Source organism: Myxine glutinosa, chromosome 2, assembly GCF_964187855.1.
Source record: "Myxine glutinosa chromosome 2, kmMyxGlut1.1, whole genome shotgun sequence".
Lineage (NCBI taxonomy): Eukaryota > Metazoa > Chordata > Myxini > Myxiniformes > Myxinidae > Myxine > Myxine glutinosa.
Genome location: NC_136262.1, coordinates 192,883,894 through 192,900,630, shown reverse-complemented (window position 1 = coordinate 192,900,630; position 16,737 = coordinate 192,883,894). Strand labels below are relative to the sequence as shown.

Here is a 16,737-nt window from a genome sequence, read left to right as displayed (position 1 = left end):
CCAATTCGATCGATTCGATTCGATTCGATTCATCGAATTCGATTCGATCGACCATTCGACCAATTCGATTTGCCAATCAATTTGACCGACCTTTGCTTGTGTGGAACGGACTGTGAAAACGATGCGGACTATATTGTCGGATACGACACACAGGACAGTGATGACGAACTCTAAATGGCATATTCTGTAATCGTGTATGTTTGATGCCATTGACTGCCTGTGTATATTTTGTCATTGACTGCCTGTGTAGATGTGAAGTTATAATGACTGCATGTGTATATATGATTTTGCTGACTGCCCGTGTATGTTTGGTGATATGAATTACTGTGACACATTTTGATGTTATTAACTGCCTGTACAAAATGATAACATGTATTTGATTATGCAACTTATCGCGAAAATAAAGACAGTATTTTGCAATTCAAAACCTTTGATTTGTGTCTTACCATTCCCCATAGCACTAATTTGATACTTTCATTGGATTCCTTGTCCCGGAAAATATAGGTTTAGTATATTTTAAAAAATTTTTAGGGTAATTAGAGGCAGAAATAGAACAAAATATGTATTTTACAGTGGCCATTTTGAAAATCCAAAATGGCCGCCATACAGGTATCTCTCCAAATGTAAACATTGATTTTTAGTTGCCTTATGCTATAACCTTTCCAAAAATGTATAGGTTTGCTCATCTACCATGATTTTGAACGAAATATAATTTATTGACATAGTGAACCTGACTATATATGAGGTGGGGCAGAAGGGAATTCAAAAGGTTATACTCACAATCTTCCAAAACACACCAATGTTTGTTATTTTTAAACATAAAAAGTAAATATAATTAAGAAAGGTGTTTCTTACCAATTGTATATTGAAAAAGTTAAATGGTGCTTCTTGGACTATTGTACCATATTTTCAGCACTTTCTCTTTTTTAATTGAGTGGAATTTGGGACTAAAATTGGTTTAGTCGTAGTTATGATAAGCATGGCTCAGTTTTGTTGAGATGAAAATTGAACTTTTGACCTGAATGCAAAGAGCGACATCTGGCGGATACTGAACGCAGCTCATCACCCATCTAATACCATGTTTACAGTGAAGCATGGTGGTGGCGGCATGATGCTATGGGGATGCTTTTCAGTGGCAGGGACTGTGAGACGTGTAAGGATAGAGGGAACAATGAATGGAGCAAAATACAGGCAAATCCTTGAGGAGAACCTGCTTCAGAGTGCAAAAGACCTTAGACTGCAGCAAAGATTTACATTCAAACAAGACAATGACCCCCAAACATACAGCAAAAGCAACACTGGGAATGGCTTCAGAATAAGAACGTCAAAGTCCTTGAGTGGCCCAGCCAAAGACCGGACTTGAATCCCATTGAGAATCTGTGGAAAGACTTGAAGATTGATGTTCACCGACACTCTCCATCCAACTTGACAGAGCTTGAGCAAAACTGCAAGGAAGAATGGGAGAAACTCCCCAAATCCAGATGTGCAAAGCTGATACAGACATACCCGTAACGCTCAAAGCTGAAATCACTGCTAAAGGTACTTTTACGAAGTATGGATTTAGGGGGCTGTATACTCATGTAAATTAGATATTTCTGTATTTCATTTTTAATTATTTTGTAAAGAATTCTAAAAAAATGTTTTCACTTTGACATTATGTGGTATTATGGGCAGATCAATGACAAAAACGAAATCTCAATTTGATCAATTTTTAATTCAGGCTGTAACAACAAAATGTGAAAAAGTGAAGGGGTGTGAATATTTTCTGAAGGCACTGTAATCACAAGTTACCTTGACAATAATGGAATCTTTGTTCATGTTTCATTTATTGGTTTCTCATCAGCTGACCATTTGACATTGACATTTTTACATTTTTACATTTGACATTGACACTGTGCAACTATTTACCCTTCTAAAAGTGTTGTGTGACCTTTGCCTGAACCCCCATATCATACTCTGGGTGGAAAGGTTTTTACTAGACCATCCTCAGCAGGTGACGGTGAATGGTAGTTTATCAAAGGTATCAATCTTTAATTAACCGGTGCTCCACAAGGCGGTGTATTAGATCACCTCTACTGTTCAGTCTGTACACCAATGGATGTGTTCATCTCAAAGAAGTGTGTCACTTTATTAAGTTCACGGATGATACCGCCATTGTCGGCTGTTTTTCCGATCAATTGTCCTTCGTATTGTACCTCGATGACATTGACGCATTCAATGAGTGGTGTGAGGACTTTCTCACACAATGTGTGCAAAACGAAAGAAATGATTTTGGATTTTCAAAAAGGTCACAATCATGAACCTGCAACTACAAATGGAGAAAAAGTGGGAATTGTTAACAAATTCAAGTACCGTGAAATGGGGTGAATAGGGACAGCCATAAAAATCCTATTTATTCCTATTTAACCCTTATATGGGGTTAATAGGGACTATAAGTTGCTTTTTTTTAAAACAAGACAACACTTTCAACCCAAATATCAACAAATCAGTATGGTTATCAATTTTCAGCGAAAAAAGTTTCCGAACTTTTTTTCAGTTTGTGTCCCTATTCACCTTGCTGCCCCTATTCACCCCATTTTACGGTACCTGGGCACTATTATTGATAAGGTAACTTTTGATCAAAATACCGATGCTGTGTACAATAAATACATGGAAAGATTGTATCTTCTCAGGAAGTTTAATTTATTTGTTGTTAGCTCACACGTGATGCGGATATTAACCAATTCTTTGCTGATCAGTGTTTTGTCATTTAATTTGGTTTCTTTGTATAGTTATTTAAATGTGCGGAATAAGTCAAGAATAAGAAAGGTAAATCAAGAATAAGTCAAGAACATTTGCCCAAGGTCACAGTAGCATTTAAAGTGGGTGGACCATCACTGAAGAGGAATTAGATTTTATAAAAAGTAATTAGATCTACTGTGCTATTCTAATAATGAACAAGAGAGCCGATCCAGTCTCAGGTGACGTTTCACCTGCTTCCCACCAAGCTTCCTCAAACCAATAGACCCCGAGCCTCAACACATGTCTGCTTTTTTCCTGAGGCGACAATTCATTTCCAGTTACGTACAATAGGTGTTGCTCGGTATTACTCTCTATTGGTCAATGGAGGAGTGTTTTTATTTTGCCGAGCCTTAAGCAACAAACACCAATCACATCATTGATGTTCTTCTCTTTATAATATTTACTTCTGATCTGGTATGGTATATTTGTATGTACGAGTGTGAGTGGGCGTGTGTGCTTGTTCTTGGTTTTCTGTTTCCGGGGCACAAACTGGCTGGGTTTGAGTCTGCATTGGGTATGGTGGCGCCCGGGTTGCGTGATTGGTGGAGTTTCTGTTTGGTATTGTACATGTGTCGGTGTGGTGTTCGGGGATTGAGCGCTCTATTTTGCCCACATTATCCAGTTGCTTGCAACGTCCAGTTTTTGCCACTTGTATCAGAGGTGTGTAATGTGTGGGTATGTCTACAGTCTCCCCAGTTAGACCACCCGCTCTGCTCTTGATGAGCCATGCTTCCGGTATCAATCTGTCGTTTGCTTGATGTTGTGTCTCGGACTCGCGTCCCCTCCAAGTCAAATTTGTGGATTGCAAGCAGTGACGCGCTATGGCTGACTGTGTCACCTTTCCAAGCCTGATTGCTCTATCATGTTCATCTCACCATTGTTTTAAATTCCTTCCAGTTTCACCAATGTATAATTGGTCAAGGTTCTGCAAGATGAATGGAAAACTACTCCGGATTTATCATCAGTTGGGATTGTGTCCTATCATTTTGAAATGACATTACGGATGGTGTGTAGAGGCTTTTAGGCCACTCCAATCCGCGTGCTGTGTGCAATCTTCCCAATCCTATTGGAAAGTCCCGGGTAGTACGCAGGCAGTACGCAGTGCCCAAGCGTGTCTGGCTCCTTCCGTTTTGCCCATTTTGGTTCTTTCAAGGTGGAGAGTCTTTGCTATACCCATTATTATTGAGCAACTCCTGCAACTAATCTAATTACTCCCGCCAGGGAGTAATGCATTCGATCGTGTGCGTGTGTGTGTGTTCGTGTGTTTGTGAACAAGATATCTGGAAAAGTTCTGAACGGATTTGGATGAAAGTTGGTCGGATGATTGCAATTGGGATAAGGAAGAATTGATTCGTTTTTGGTGAAGCTCAGGATATTATTCCGGATCCAGGAAGTTTTTGAAGGATTGTTTACCATTGGAAGACAGGGCTCATTTTTTATTTTTTTTACATTATCTTCTATATACTCTATATTTAACATTGTGATATGAAAATAGTTTTCATATTTGTTGTAAATGTAGCTTAAACTCATGGTTATGCGTTAGAGCGGTGGATTTTGTTAGCAGCGTCGTCTTCAAGGTTTTTTTTTTTTCCAATAAAGACATATTCTGTCATTTTAAAACCATCAAAGTGTGTATTCGGTTTCCCCGTTTCATAAAATGTATCGTTTGATACGTGTAATGCTTTAAAACTGTTTTTTTTTGTTTGTTTTTTTTACCTCAGAAGAGATATCAACATTTACCTCAACGAATGTCAATCGCGGTGTCAGTATTTGATGAACTTATAAAGACTTAGGTGAGTTATAAGTGTGACCAGCATGTGCACAGGATTCTTCCCAGAAGAATGAGTGGTCGCATCAGCTTGTACGACTTAAAATGAGCGAGTTTTGTTTTGACGTTTGGGCCAGTTTTACATGTTGTATCCCTAAGGAATGAAACGAACGTTTTCCTGGCTTACAATTTTATTTGAAGTCACACATGCCTCAAAATACACTCACTTATATAGAATTGAACGCTGAATCTGAAAATGTAAGTGAAATTGCCTTGTTTTTTTTTTTTTCATTATCTTCTATATATTCTAAATATATATCTGTGCAGTGTCTGTCTTGTGTTGTCTTGTCTTGTGTTGTCACTGAACTACTCCCTCAAACTTTTGTGAAATCGTACTATTCCAACTTGACCCACGGCGGGAGTATGCGCTCTACAGAGTGGCGTTCTAGTTTCTCTTATTGCATTACCTTTGGAAGATGACAGTCCATGCCAAAGCCGCTAATGTCTGTGCTAAACTACGTTTCTGGGAGATTGGGTTGCAGGAATGAAAATCCAGTAATCCCTTGGTATGGGTTGGTTTCCTGTAAACCGATGTATTTCGGTAGCCATCAGGCTTACAGTGTACCTGCACATCCAAAAAGGCCAATTTGCCTTCTTTTTACATTTCAATTGTAAAGCTAATGTTGGGAAATACCCAGCCAAGTTGTCCAATAAGGTGGTCCACAAAGTATCTATGCACAGTGACGAAAGTGTCATCCACATACCTGTTCAAGTATCATGGGAGTCAATTCTCATGAGACTTGAATACCTATTGCTGAAGTTCCTCCATCACCAAGTTATCCACAACAGCAGAGACTGGTGCACCTATATATGTGCCAAGTATTTGTCGATAGTGTGTACCATCATTGATGAAGGTATTTATATAACTCCAGCAGGCTAGCAATATGATCTAAAACACACTTCCAAAATAGCAAAACAGTACTTGGAGAAAATCTATAGCTGGTATGCTCCAAGTGTTAGAATGGCCACCCCAAAATCCGGACATGAATCATATGCAGATCATAAATTTCTCCATAAATTTCCCACCACCCAACTAACACCATGTTTACAGTGAAGCATGGTGGTGGCAGCATCATGCTATGGGGATGCTTTTCAGCGGCACGGACTGTGAGACTTGTAAGGCTCAGCCATGAATTTCAAGTGTCATAGCAAAGGGTCTGAATACTTATGTAAATGTGATATTTCAGTTTTTTCTTTTTAATAAATTTGCAAAACTTTCTAAAATCCTGTTTTCTCTTCGTCATTATGGGGTATTGAGTGTAGATTGATGAGGGAAAAAATGAATTTAAACGATTTCAGCATAAGGCTGCAACATAACAAAATGTGAAAAAAGTGAATGGCCACCCCAAAAGTGTTACAATGGCCACCCCAAAATCCGGACTTGAATCATATCGAGGCAGTATGGCATTACCTGAAAACAGAGAAGTAAAGGAATTTGCCACTTACCTTACAGATCTGTGGAATGTACTACAGGATATTTGGCACAAAATTCCTGTAAGAATGCTTCAGTCATAAACAGGGAGCATGGAACCATTTCCCTTAGACAACGGGTGGGCCAGTCTGTCTGGGCACATTTACCGACGGTATAACTGACTAGGAAACTCCGTATCATGGATGTGCGTTCACTTGGGTCCGGTTCCATAACCGTCACAATATATTATGCGTCCACAAATGAACTTTTCAAATTCATTGAGAAGTGTATCATCTCCACTTGAATATTGCAATCAACTTTAACTAGCCGAAACCCGTGGAACATCCACGGAAGGGAGGATGTGGTGTATGGATAGAGTGTACCATTATGGATGGCATAGGGGATTTGCTTGTCCGAGTAAGAGTTAGGAAGAAAGATGAGAATGAAGAGTGCGTATATGAACAACGATTTATTGCAATCTACTTAAATGACAACGCTACGATATACTTTTGAAAAATGAATGGATTCGTAATAGGAATCGGCATCGCACCACTCTGGGATTGTCCACTCAGTGGACGGCTTGCTGTCGCCTTCATAATCGCTATAATGTCGCTATAATAATAGCGTAAGGACTCGACTTTGTTATCCCTTTTACGCCGCACCCAGTGACCCGATGCCCACGGCACTAATGGATTTACGATCTACGAACCTCGCTCTTTGTTTATCACGTACAGCCATACTCGAAAAATCTGAATTAGCCCACGTTGGGGCCCAAAAGCATCCGATTAACTGCCGATACGACGCCATCTTACGACGCCATCGTATTGGCGTCTGCTGGGCGAAGGCGAAGCAAGCCGTCCGCTGATTGGACAGGCGAAGGCGAAAGCAAGCCGTCCACTGAGTGGACAATCCAGAGCATGCATTTGTGCCGGTGTCAGCGATCGTTGTTCAGATATGCACTCTTCATTCTCATCTTTCTTCCTAACTCTTACTCGGACAAGCAAATCCCCTATGCCATCCATAATGGTACACTCTATCCATACACCACATCCTCCCTTCAGTGGATGTTCCACGGGTTTTGGCTAATTATTATATAGATGGGCATCTTACAGGAAGCATATCTGTCATAAGAAGGACAAAAAACCTTATATCATGAGGTCCAATAGGACTGGCCCTGGAATTGCACCAAAATGTGTATTTTGGAAGTTTAAGATCAAAAAGAGAAAATACTACTTTTTTTCTCTTTGTGGCCTTTTAACTGTCATTAAAGGATTCAATATCAGAGCCTTGAGAGAAGAAAAAGAAAAGCACTTACATTTGTAAGGAATACAGGATTAGGGGATTACATTGACAAAATCAATCAGATAATCGCTTAAAAGATGTTTTCGCTCTGACACTGCACAGCGACTGTTATTGTAAGCCTTGAATGACGTGTTCAAAGTCAATGATTATGTCACGTGATCTTTTTAAGGCTGGGGGTGGGGGGCGTGGAAGTGCTGCCCTTTTAGAGTTGGCATTCGTATCATCTCAGGTTTCCCTAATGCACAAGTTATGGAGTTGTATCTTAGACAAGAGGTGAAGGAAAAAGAAGTTAAGACTACCCCCCTCTTTAGATGATTCATTTTAGACATTACACTTCAGAGTGATCCATTTCTGTACTACGGTTATTCCTTTGCGAAGAATAGGTGGGCCATCGCAGACACCATGAACAAATTCCAAATTCCTGCTCTAAACTACAGGGAGCGTTGCATCAGTGGCAAAGCCAGGCCCTCAGCCAATGTTTACGTTTTGGATCCCACTGATAGGCCGGATCCGGTTCCGGTCCTGAACTCAAATCGAATTGGCTTGTTCTTGTCACCTAATCAACTCATCCACCTAGTTTTGTCATAACTTGTGCACAACTTTTTGAGATATCGTGTTTCCTATCGTTTTGGTCCCATCTCTCAATGGTGAAGAATCACTTAAATAATTATCGGATCCGGATTCAGATCTTCACCAAAGTTGAATAAATATCCTCCACACCCAACCTGGCCACCAAGGTTCGTCCGAATACGTCCATAACATTTTGAGATATCCTGTTCATAAACACACAGACAAGGAGACAGACAGGGGTGAAAACGTACCCTCCGTCCACCGTCCACCATCGGTGGCGGAGTTTTTTGTTTTTTTTTAAATCACAAAACGGTCTATAAGTGTCTGTAAATGAAAGTGTCTGCAAACAAAAGTCGTCTGGTGCTGCTCGCTCCTGTTCATGGAGGGTTACATCATCAAAGGCAACGGCACATGCCAGACAAAAGACAAAAGCGCAAATGTGTTCATGGCTGATGCCATCCAGTGGGAAAGGATGGACAGATTCTGGGAGGAGGCTTTGGCCTTAAATACATCTTTTGCCTTACCCAGGTTTGGCCTGTTGACCAAAGTGTATGCATTCTTGCTCTGCCTGCCCAACAGCAAAGGCGACTGCGAGCATACCTTCTTCATGGTTCACAAGATCTACACTGAGTCCAGGAACCACCATGAACCCAGAAACACAGTCCTTTCCTGCAGTGTAAGATCAATTGTGATAGCCATTGCTATGAAGTACAACCGACATTTGATATGTTAGTTAGAGGAAGCAGTCAGCCACCAGTGAATACAAGTTTTTATCTGCAACTATCGAGGATGCCTCTTCATGATGGTTGTACCACCCAATGCAAGTTGGGGGCCAAATCTTCCCCATTCTTCCTTGCTACCTAGATTCGTCAGAGTGCCGATCGGTCCACATGGACCGGCCCTTCCCTCTTGTCTCTTTCTGTGCTCTCTTTCTCTAACTCGGTCGTAGCCCTGACTTCGTGAAGGCGGTGGTACACCATCCTGGGTGTGGGGGGTCTCTGGGTTGCTCCTGCAAGATTAATCAGCTGTCTCCATGCCACGGACTTGTTCAAGAGAACTGTCCAGAACTATACAACAACAACAGGAACAGCAACAGTTTTTATCTTGTTCTGATGTGCAATTTTCTTTTTTACAGTGCCGATAGAAAGTATACACCCCCTTTCAAAATTTTCACATTTTATTGCATAGAATTAAAATGCATTAAACTGAGACTTTTTCCACCTTTATTTACACATCGTAACCCACCACTTCCAGGTGAAAAACAAATTCTACAAATTCCAGAAAATTAAATAAAATTACAAAACTCGAATATATTGGTTGGATAAGTGTCGACCCCCCTTATACTAGCAATTGTAAATTACCTCAGGTGTAGCAATCACCTTCAAAATCACACACCAAGTTAATTTGCCTCCACCTGTACTATATTGTAGTGATTCTGATTATTTAAGAATAAAATAAGCTGTTCCTGTAGGTTTCCTCTGCTGGTTAGTGCATTTCACAGCAAAGACTCAACCATGAGCACCGAGGAGCTTTCAAAAGATCTCCACATAAAGTTGTAGAAAGGCACAGATCAGGGAATGGGTATAAAATATTTCAAAGGCCTTGAATATCCATTAGAGCACAGTCAAGACAATCATAAAGAAGTGGAAGTCATATGGTACCACCAAACCCCTGCGTAGATCAGACTATCCCTCCAAAAACTGGATGACCAAGCAAGTAGGAGACTGGTCAAAGAGGCCACCAAGTGGCCAATGAAAACTTTGAGCTCCAGGCCTTTATGGCAAAGACTGGTCACTGTGTACATGTGAGAATGATGTCCCAATCACTCTACACATTTGGCCTGTATGGTAGGGTGGCAAGAAGGAAGCCATTACTCAAAAAACACACCTTGAGTCCCGTTTAAGGTATGAAAAAAACCACTCCAGAGATTCTTAAGTCATGTGGCAAAACGTTTTGTGGTCTGATGAATCCAAAATGGAACTTTTTTGCCTAAATGCAAAATGGCGCACATCCAACACAGCATATCACCCAAAGAACACCATCCCTACTGCAAAGCCTGTTGGTGGCAGCATCATGTAATGGGGATGTTTCTCATCAGCAGGGCCTGGGGCACTTGTCAGGATAGAAGAAAAAAATGAACGGAGCCCAAATACAGAAAACTCCGAGAGGAAAACCTGCTACCCTCTGCAAGAAAGCTGAAATTGGGATGGAAGTTCACCTTTCAGCATTACAACGACCCAAAGCACGCAGCCAAAGCTACACTGGAGAAGCTAAGGAACAAAAAGATAAATGTCCATGAGTGGCCCAGTCACAGCCCCAACTTAAATCCAATCGAAAAATCTGTGGCATGACTTGAAGATTGCTGTCCGTCAATGCTCCGCACACAACTAGACTGAGCTTGAACAGTTTGGTACAGAAGAATGAGCAAATATTGCCCAATGGGGTGTGCAAAGTTGGTAGACATCAATTCCAACAGACTCACAGCCGTAATTGCTGTCAAAGTGCTTCCACCCAATATTAACTCAGGGTGTGGACACTTGTCCAACCAAGATATTTGAGTTTTGTATTTTTAATTAATTTTCTGAAATTTGTAGAATTTGTTTTTCACCTGGACGTTGTGGGTTACAATGTGTAAATAAAAGTGGAAAAGTCTGATTTAATGCAGTTTAATTCCACGCTAAAAGGCTACAAAAGGTGAAAAATTTTAAAGGGGGTGTAGACTTTCTATATGCACTGTATATCTTCATTCTTGCTTTCTTCTCTTTGGTGACTGAAAACTCTTCAGACTGAGCAACCTGGTGGTGATGATGTGTATTTATCCTTTGGTCTGCAATACAGTTGTCAAAGTGAGAGTGGGCACTCGAACATCATTTTATTTTAATTAATTGATGAAAAAAAAGACATATTATTTAATACTACAACTGCATTTTTGTGATGTCTTGTCTTGTTTTCACGTTTTCATATTATGCCAGTGATATCTAATGATTAACACCAAGTCATAATACAAGTTTGAGAGATGTTGAATAAGGGTGACATAAAAAGGTGTCCCCTTGTCGAATTCCCCATGACAGCTATACAAGAGGACAGGGAAGAGAAGGTAAAGGTGTGAGATGGTGGATTGGCGTAAGAGTTATAAGGGAAGGAAAGGTAAATGGATGGAGGGAGAATATGGGTGTGGAAAGAGGGGGAGGGGGCGGGAGAGTGGGTTAGACAGAAGGTGAAAATTCCCATCATGGTTGTGTACATTATACAGTATATATATTTATATATATATATATATACGTATATATATATATATATATATATATATATATATATATATATATATATATATATATATATATATATATATATATATATATATATATATATATATATATATATATATACACACTACATGATCAAAAGTATGGTGGCACCCACACATCACTCATTCCAAAATAATGGGCATTAATATAGAGTTGGTCCCCCCTTTGCTGCTGTAACAACCTCCACTCTTCTGGGAAGGCTTTCCACTGGATGTTGGAACATTGTGCGGGGATTTGCTTCCAATCAACCACAAGACCATTAGTGAGGTCGGGCACTAATGTTGGGTGATTAGGCCTGGCTCGCAGTCGGCGTTCCAATTCATCCCGAAGGTGTTCGATGGGGTTGAGGCCAGGGCTCTGTGCAGGCCAGTCAAGTTCTTCGACACCGATCTCAACAAACTATTTCTGTATGGACTTCACTTTGTGCACGGGGGCATTGTCATGCTGAAACAAGAAAGGGCCTTCCCCAAACTGCGCCACAAAGTTGGAAGCACACAATCGTCTAGAATGTCATTTTATGCTGTGGCGTTAAGATTTCCCTTTACTGGAACTAAGGGGCCCAGCTCGAACCATGAAAAACAGCCCCAGACCATTATTCCACCTCCACCAAACTTTACAGTTGGCACTATGCATTCGGGCAGGTAGCGTTCTCCTGGCAACCGCCAAACACAGATTCGTCCGTTGGACTGCCAGATGGTGAGGTGTGATTCATCATTCCAGAGAACGCGTTTCCACTGCTCCAGAGTCCAATGGCGGCGAGATTTTCACAACTCCAGCCGACGCTTGTCATTGCGCATGGTGATCTTAGGCTTGTGTGCGGCTGCTCAGCCATGGAAACCCATTCATGAAGTTCCCGACTAACAGTTCGTGTGCTGATGTTTCTTCCAAAGGCAGTTTGGAACTCAGTAGTAAGTGTTGCACCTGAGGACAGACGATTTTTATGCGCTATGCGCTTCAGCACTCGGCGGTCCCGTTCTGTGAGCTTGTGTGGCCTACCACTTCACGGCTGAGCTGTTGTTGCTCCTAGACGTTCCCACTTCACAATAACAGCACTTACAGTTGACAGGGGCAGCTCTAGCAGGGCAGAAATGTGACGAACTGAATTGTTGGAAAGGTGGCAACCTATGACGGTGCCACGTTGAAAGTCACTGAGCTCTTCAGTACGGCCCATTATACTGCCAATATTTGTCTATGGAGATTGCATGGCTGTGTGCTTGATTATATATATATATATATATATATATATATATATATATATATATATACCTGTCAGCAATAGGTGTGGTTGAAACAGCCGAAACCACTAATTAGAAGAGGTGTCCGCATACTTTTGGTAATTTAGTGTAGATTTATATATATTTATATATCCCATTGTGACATGGAATTCGAATGCCACATACAACATAGGGATGGGGAGGGCCAGGTAGTGGGTGGTGAAAGCAGCGAAATGACTAGAAACATCTTTCTTCTTTCTCTCCCCCTCTCTCTGATGTACCATGTACATCATGTACCATGTACCATCCCTCTCTCTGATGTATACTAGGTGGCTTGCCATTGCCTTCCCAGCAGTAGTTAGGTTATTTGGCTAGGATGCCGGCGATAGCTCACCTATTCTTCTTGAAGGATGCCGTGGGGTCTTTATCGTCCACCAACTAATGCTAGCAGATGGGTTGCCCAGTTTAACGTCCATCCGAGGGACGGCACACACATTGATGAATCACCTTGCTTGTAAAACACCAGGATGACAGTTTATAGCTGGGTTCGGATTCCAACCCAGGTTGGACAGCTTGGAGGCAAAGGTGCATACCTCGAGGGCCTCGGCCATCCTGCCCGACACCTGTCCTTCTTTAATGGCCCCAATTATTGCCACGTTCTTGCTGGGTTGTTGGGCGGAAAGGGGCGAGAGAGGGTTGAGGGGTGGGGTGTGGGGGGGGGGGGGTATTTTTGGCCCAAGTCTTTCATGAACCAGCTGGTTAGGCCTGGCACTCGACTGAGTAGCTGGGGCAGGAATGTGGAATTTGTTTATGGTGCCGGTGATAGCTCACCTACTCTTTGTGAAGGACAGTGTGAAATATTCAATGTCCACCAACTAATGCTGGCAGAAAGGATGCCCAAATTAAAGTCCATTCGAGGGACGAGGGACACATTGATGAATCACCCTGCCTGTGAAACACTGGGATGACTCGGCTTGTACCTGCGTTGGGATTAAGAAGTTCTGCCTGGAGGTGAGTTTGTGTACCTGTAGGCCTTCCTCCCAGGCCATGGAGTAAGTGCCAGGTGCTATGAGTGCCAGGCCATATCATGTGGAGTAATAGAATATACCACCTGGGATCTAATCCTGCCAAACATTCTAAAACACAGAAAAAAACCTTCTCTTAAATAATCTTCCTATTTATCAAGTTTGTGAAAGGTATCCTTCCAAATTTGCTGCAAACTAACAATGTGAGCCTGTCGTATCAGATGACATGCCAAAACATGGGAATGGGCTGAAAGGCTGGAAAAGAAAATCCACAGGAGGAAAATGCTCATCAAAAAGGAAAAGTTTGAGCATTATATCCGAGTACCGATTGTTGGATATCCGAGTACAATATATCCGACTGTTAAAGCATGGTAACCAGACAACATTATTCACCTGGTAATGCTCCAGACACATGTGACACACCTTGTGAAAAGACTGTTCAAACCACAAGAGAAATGACCTAAACAGTGAGCCCCACCTACCCCAACCCCATTCCATGGTGGTAAAACCAAAAGCAGTTTTCACAGGTGCATGACTGATGATAGCTACAAGCCTACAACCACAAATTGTTAGAAGGCACAACAAAAGGAAGCTGTTTTAGTGATGACCTTTAAGGAGTACCAATCAACTACTTCCTCAACTGCTCTAATTATCCTCACCTTTACATGAGCTCAGCTGGGAAAAGTTTTTTTTTTAGTTTTTTTGCTCAGGTCTTTCACAAACCAGTTAGTAAGGCCTGACATTCACATAAAGGTGGCAGGAATTGGGAATTTGGTCATGGAGACTAATATAAATATATTTATATATCACAGTCATATGAACGGATTTATGAACCTTGCACCTACATCAGATGCTGGACCACGCCGTAAGAAATAACTAGTTAATTTTTACATTAATTACAAGGGAATTAGCAGACAATGGACAAACCAATACCATATATGGAATTTGACTGTGGATTTCAGCTTCTCGAGCCAAAGAGTTCATATGGGAACTCTTTCCAGACAAACCCAAACAAAATTAAATTCAAGGCCCACAAGAGGTCATCTGCATGGACTCAACTTGAAGGCATTTGACTTTTTTTAAACAGTAAGAAGTTTCTGACAACAAATCTTTTTTACTGGGTTACAGTTAAACTAAACAAACCAAACACGTTTTTGGAACTAGGCCACAAGAGCCCTGCACACTGTGGGTTTCAGAATTTCAGATACAGTGAGGTATTTAACGCACGGGCGCGGATGGCACGGGATGCTTGAAAGACGATAATATGGACAAGTGGGTGCGATTTTATTCCGAGCCATGGGGAACACGTGGTAAGTTGCAAGGGAACGTCATGGTAAGGCCTTTGGGGCCTAAGCACAAATGTATCACACAAGTGTCAAATCAATTAATCATGGAACCATCATTGCTGGATATAGTTATAAAAGCCAGACCTCCTTACCATATATGTGATGTAAAGTATTACAACAAGAACAACAACATGTACAAGTGATATTTTCTGAAGATACATGAAAAAAATTAAAATTAACTGCCAAAAAAAATCACTATGAGCAACAAATAATAATAAATTGATCAATTAAAATAATAATAAAAGTTCAGAAAATATCACATAATTAGAAATATACCTGTTAAGTGTTTATATGTAGTATTACGGGTTGGTAGAGGAACTCTTCGAGACTGGGTTCGAATCTCGAGTCCCTACCTGACTATCGACTCAACCTGAAGTTCCACAGGCAGGTGGTCGCATCACAAGGTGTGCCATCCTTGGACGGGATGTTATTAAGCCGGGTGTCCCGTCTGCTAGCCTTTCACGATAGTTCTAGGGCATTGCGGACCAGCACTTTTGCCAAATGCACTGACTACAGCTGCGAAAGGCAATGGCAAACCACCCAGTGTACTCTCAGCCTGAAGCCGGGTGCCTCGGCAGCACCGATGCTCCGGAAAGAGAGGACATCGGATTGGATATCTTGTGGCATGAACAAAATTCCAAGTTTGTGACGAGAGACTACACATCCATGGAGAACTGTATTGAGCCAAGCTTCGGACATTTTTTGAAGGCACGACGACCGGTAAACATTACAGGTACACAGGTTTTGGCGACAGTGCGTCTGTCTACACCATATGTAGTTACATCAAGAAAATGAGCAAGTAACGGACTGCTTAACGTTGTGTTAAGCGCACAGGCCAAAGTGAACGTATTCGTGAACACCGACCAGGACAACAAACATGCCGACCCATAGAACGAGTGTGGCCGAGCGGAACACAACTGGTGGAATAAAACAAGATCGATCAGACGGATGGACACGGCGACAGCAATGGCTTCCTTACCGACAGCGTGTGCAGAGCTCCAGCTAAACGCAGCACCTTCCGCGGTCAGATGCCTACCTGGGCAGGTAGGGCGGCGACGAATCGACTCGCTCGGTTAGCGATTCCGTCACCGGGGTGTGGCCGCAGCCACTGAGGTTGCAGGGTGGGGCTCCCCGGAGTCTTTGCTAGGACAACCGAACTCTCTGAAAGTTGTGGAAGTGTTTGCGATTGTGTTGATTTGAGCTTTAATCCTGTGGCTGTACCCATCACAGCATCCTTTAAGGTTTTGGTGTCACGGAGTGGGATTCATCCACAAGAGTTTTAAACCAATGAGATTACATCGTTATATGCCTATAACTTTTTCTAGCACTCAAACTGCCAACGATCACCATGTTCCTCCCCACTCCCCCCACTTTGCATGCGTTCGCAAAACAGACGCTTTAGCTGTTCATCCCCACATCCATTAGTGCAATCACCACCACACCCACCTAAGCCGCTGTCTCATAGCCCATTATCCTTGGCACAGCCTCGACACTCTAAAATTGTTTCCGAATTTGGCGCTGTTTTGCCCCCTTCTACCCGCCTTTCTTCCGATCCAAAAATGCAGGCTGCGACTTGCCAGAGCAGACCAAAAAAATATATAAAAAAATAAGGGTGCAGCAGGCTAGGATCAACATCCGCAACACCTGTGGTGCCAAGGTATTTTACTACTTCAGCAAATGTAAAGTGATGGAAAAGGAAGCAAAAGTAATGCAATGAGCACCCTAACCCTACCCCTAACCCTTAGCTAACACTAACCAGAACCCTAACCCTACCGCTAACCCTATAACCAGAACCCTAACCTTAACCTTAACCCTAACCCTAACCTTAACCCTAACCCTAACCCTAACCCTAACCCTAACCCTAACCCTAACCTTAACCAGAACCATAACCTTAACCCGAACTCTAACCAAAACACTAACCCTACCATTAACAGCTCTAGAACTTCACAAAG

General features: G+C 41.9%; 1 protein-coding gene across 4 annotated transcripts in view; it reads right to left on the bottom strand.

The window, feature by feature from the left end:
- The window catches only part of LOC137418028 (transmembrane protein 47), a 28,559-nt gene extending 12,563 nt beyond the window's left edge, over positions 1-15,996 (bottom strand). For 3 of the 4 annotated variants that reach the window (XR_013622424.1, XR_013622426.1, XM_068103998.2), the window contains exon 1: positions 15,765-15,996. The gene's annotated coding sequence lies outside the window, so the exon portion shown is untranslated. The remainder of the gene's footprint in view (positions 1-15,764) is intronic. The other variant, XR_013622425.1, reaches the window with a different exon arrangement.
- Between the last annotated feature and the right edge of the window lie 741 nt (positions 15,997-16,737).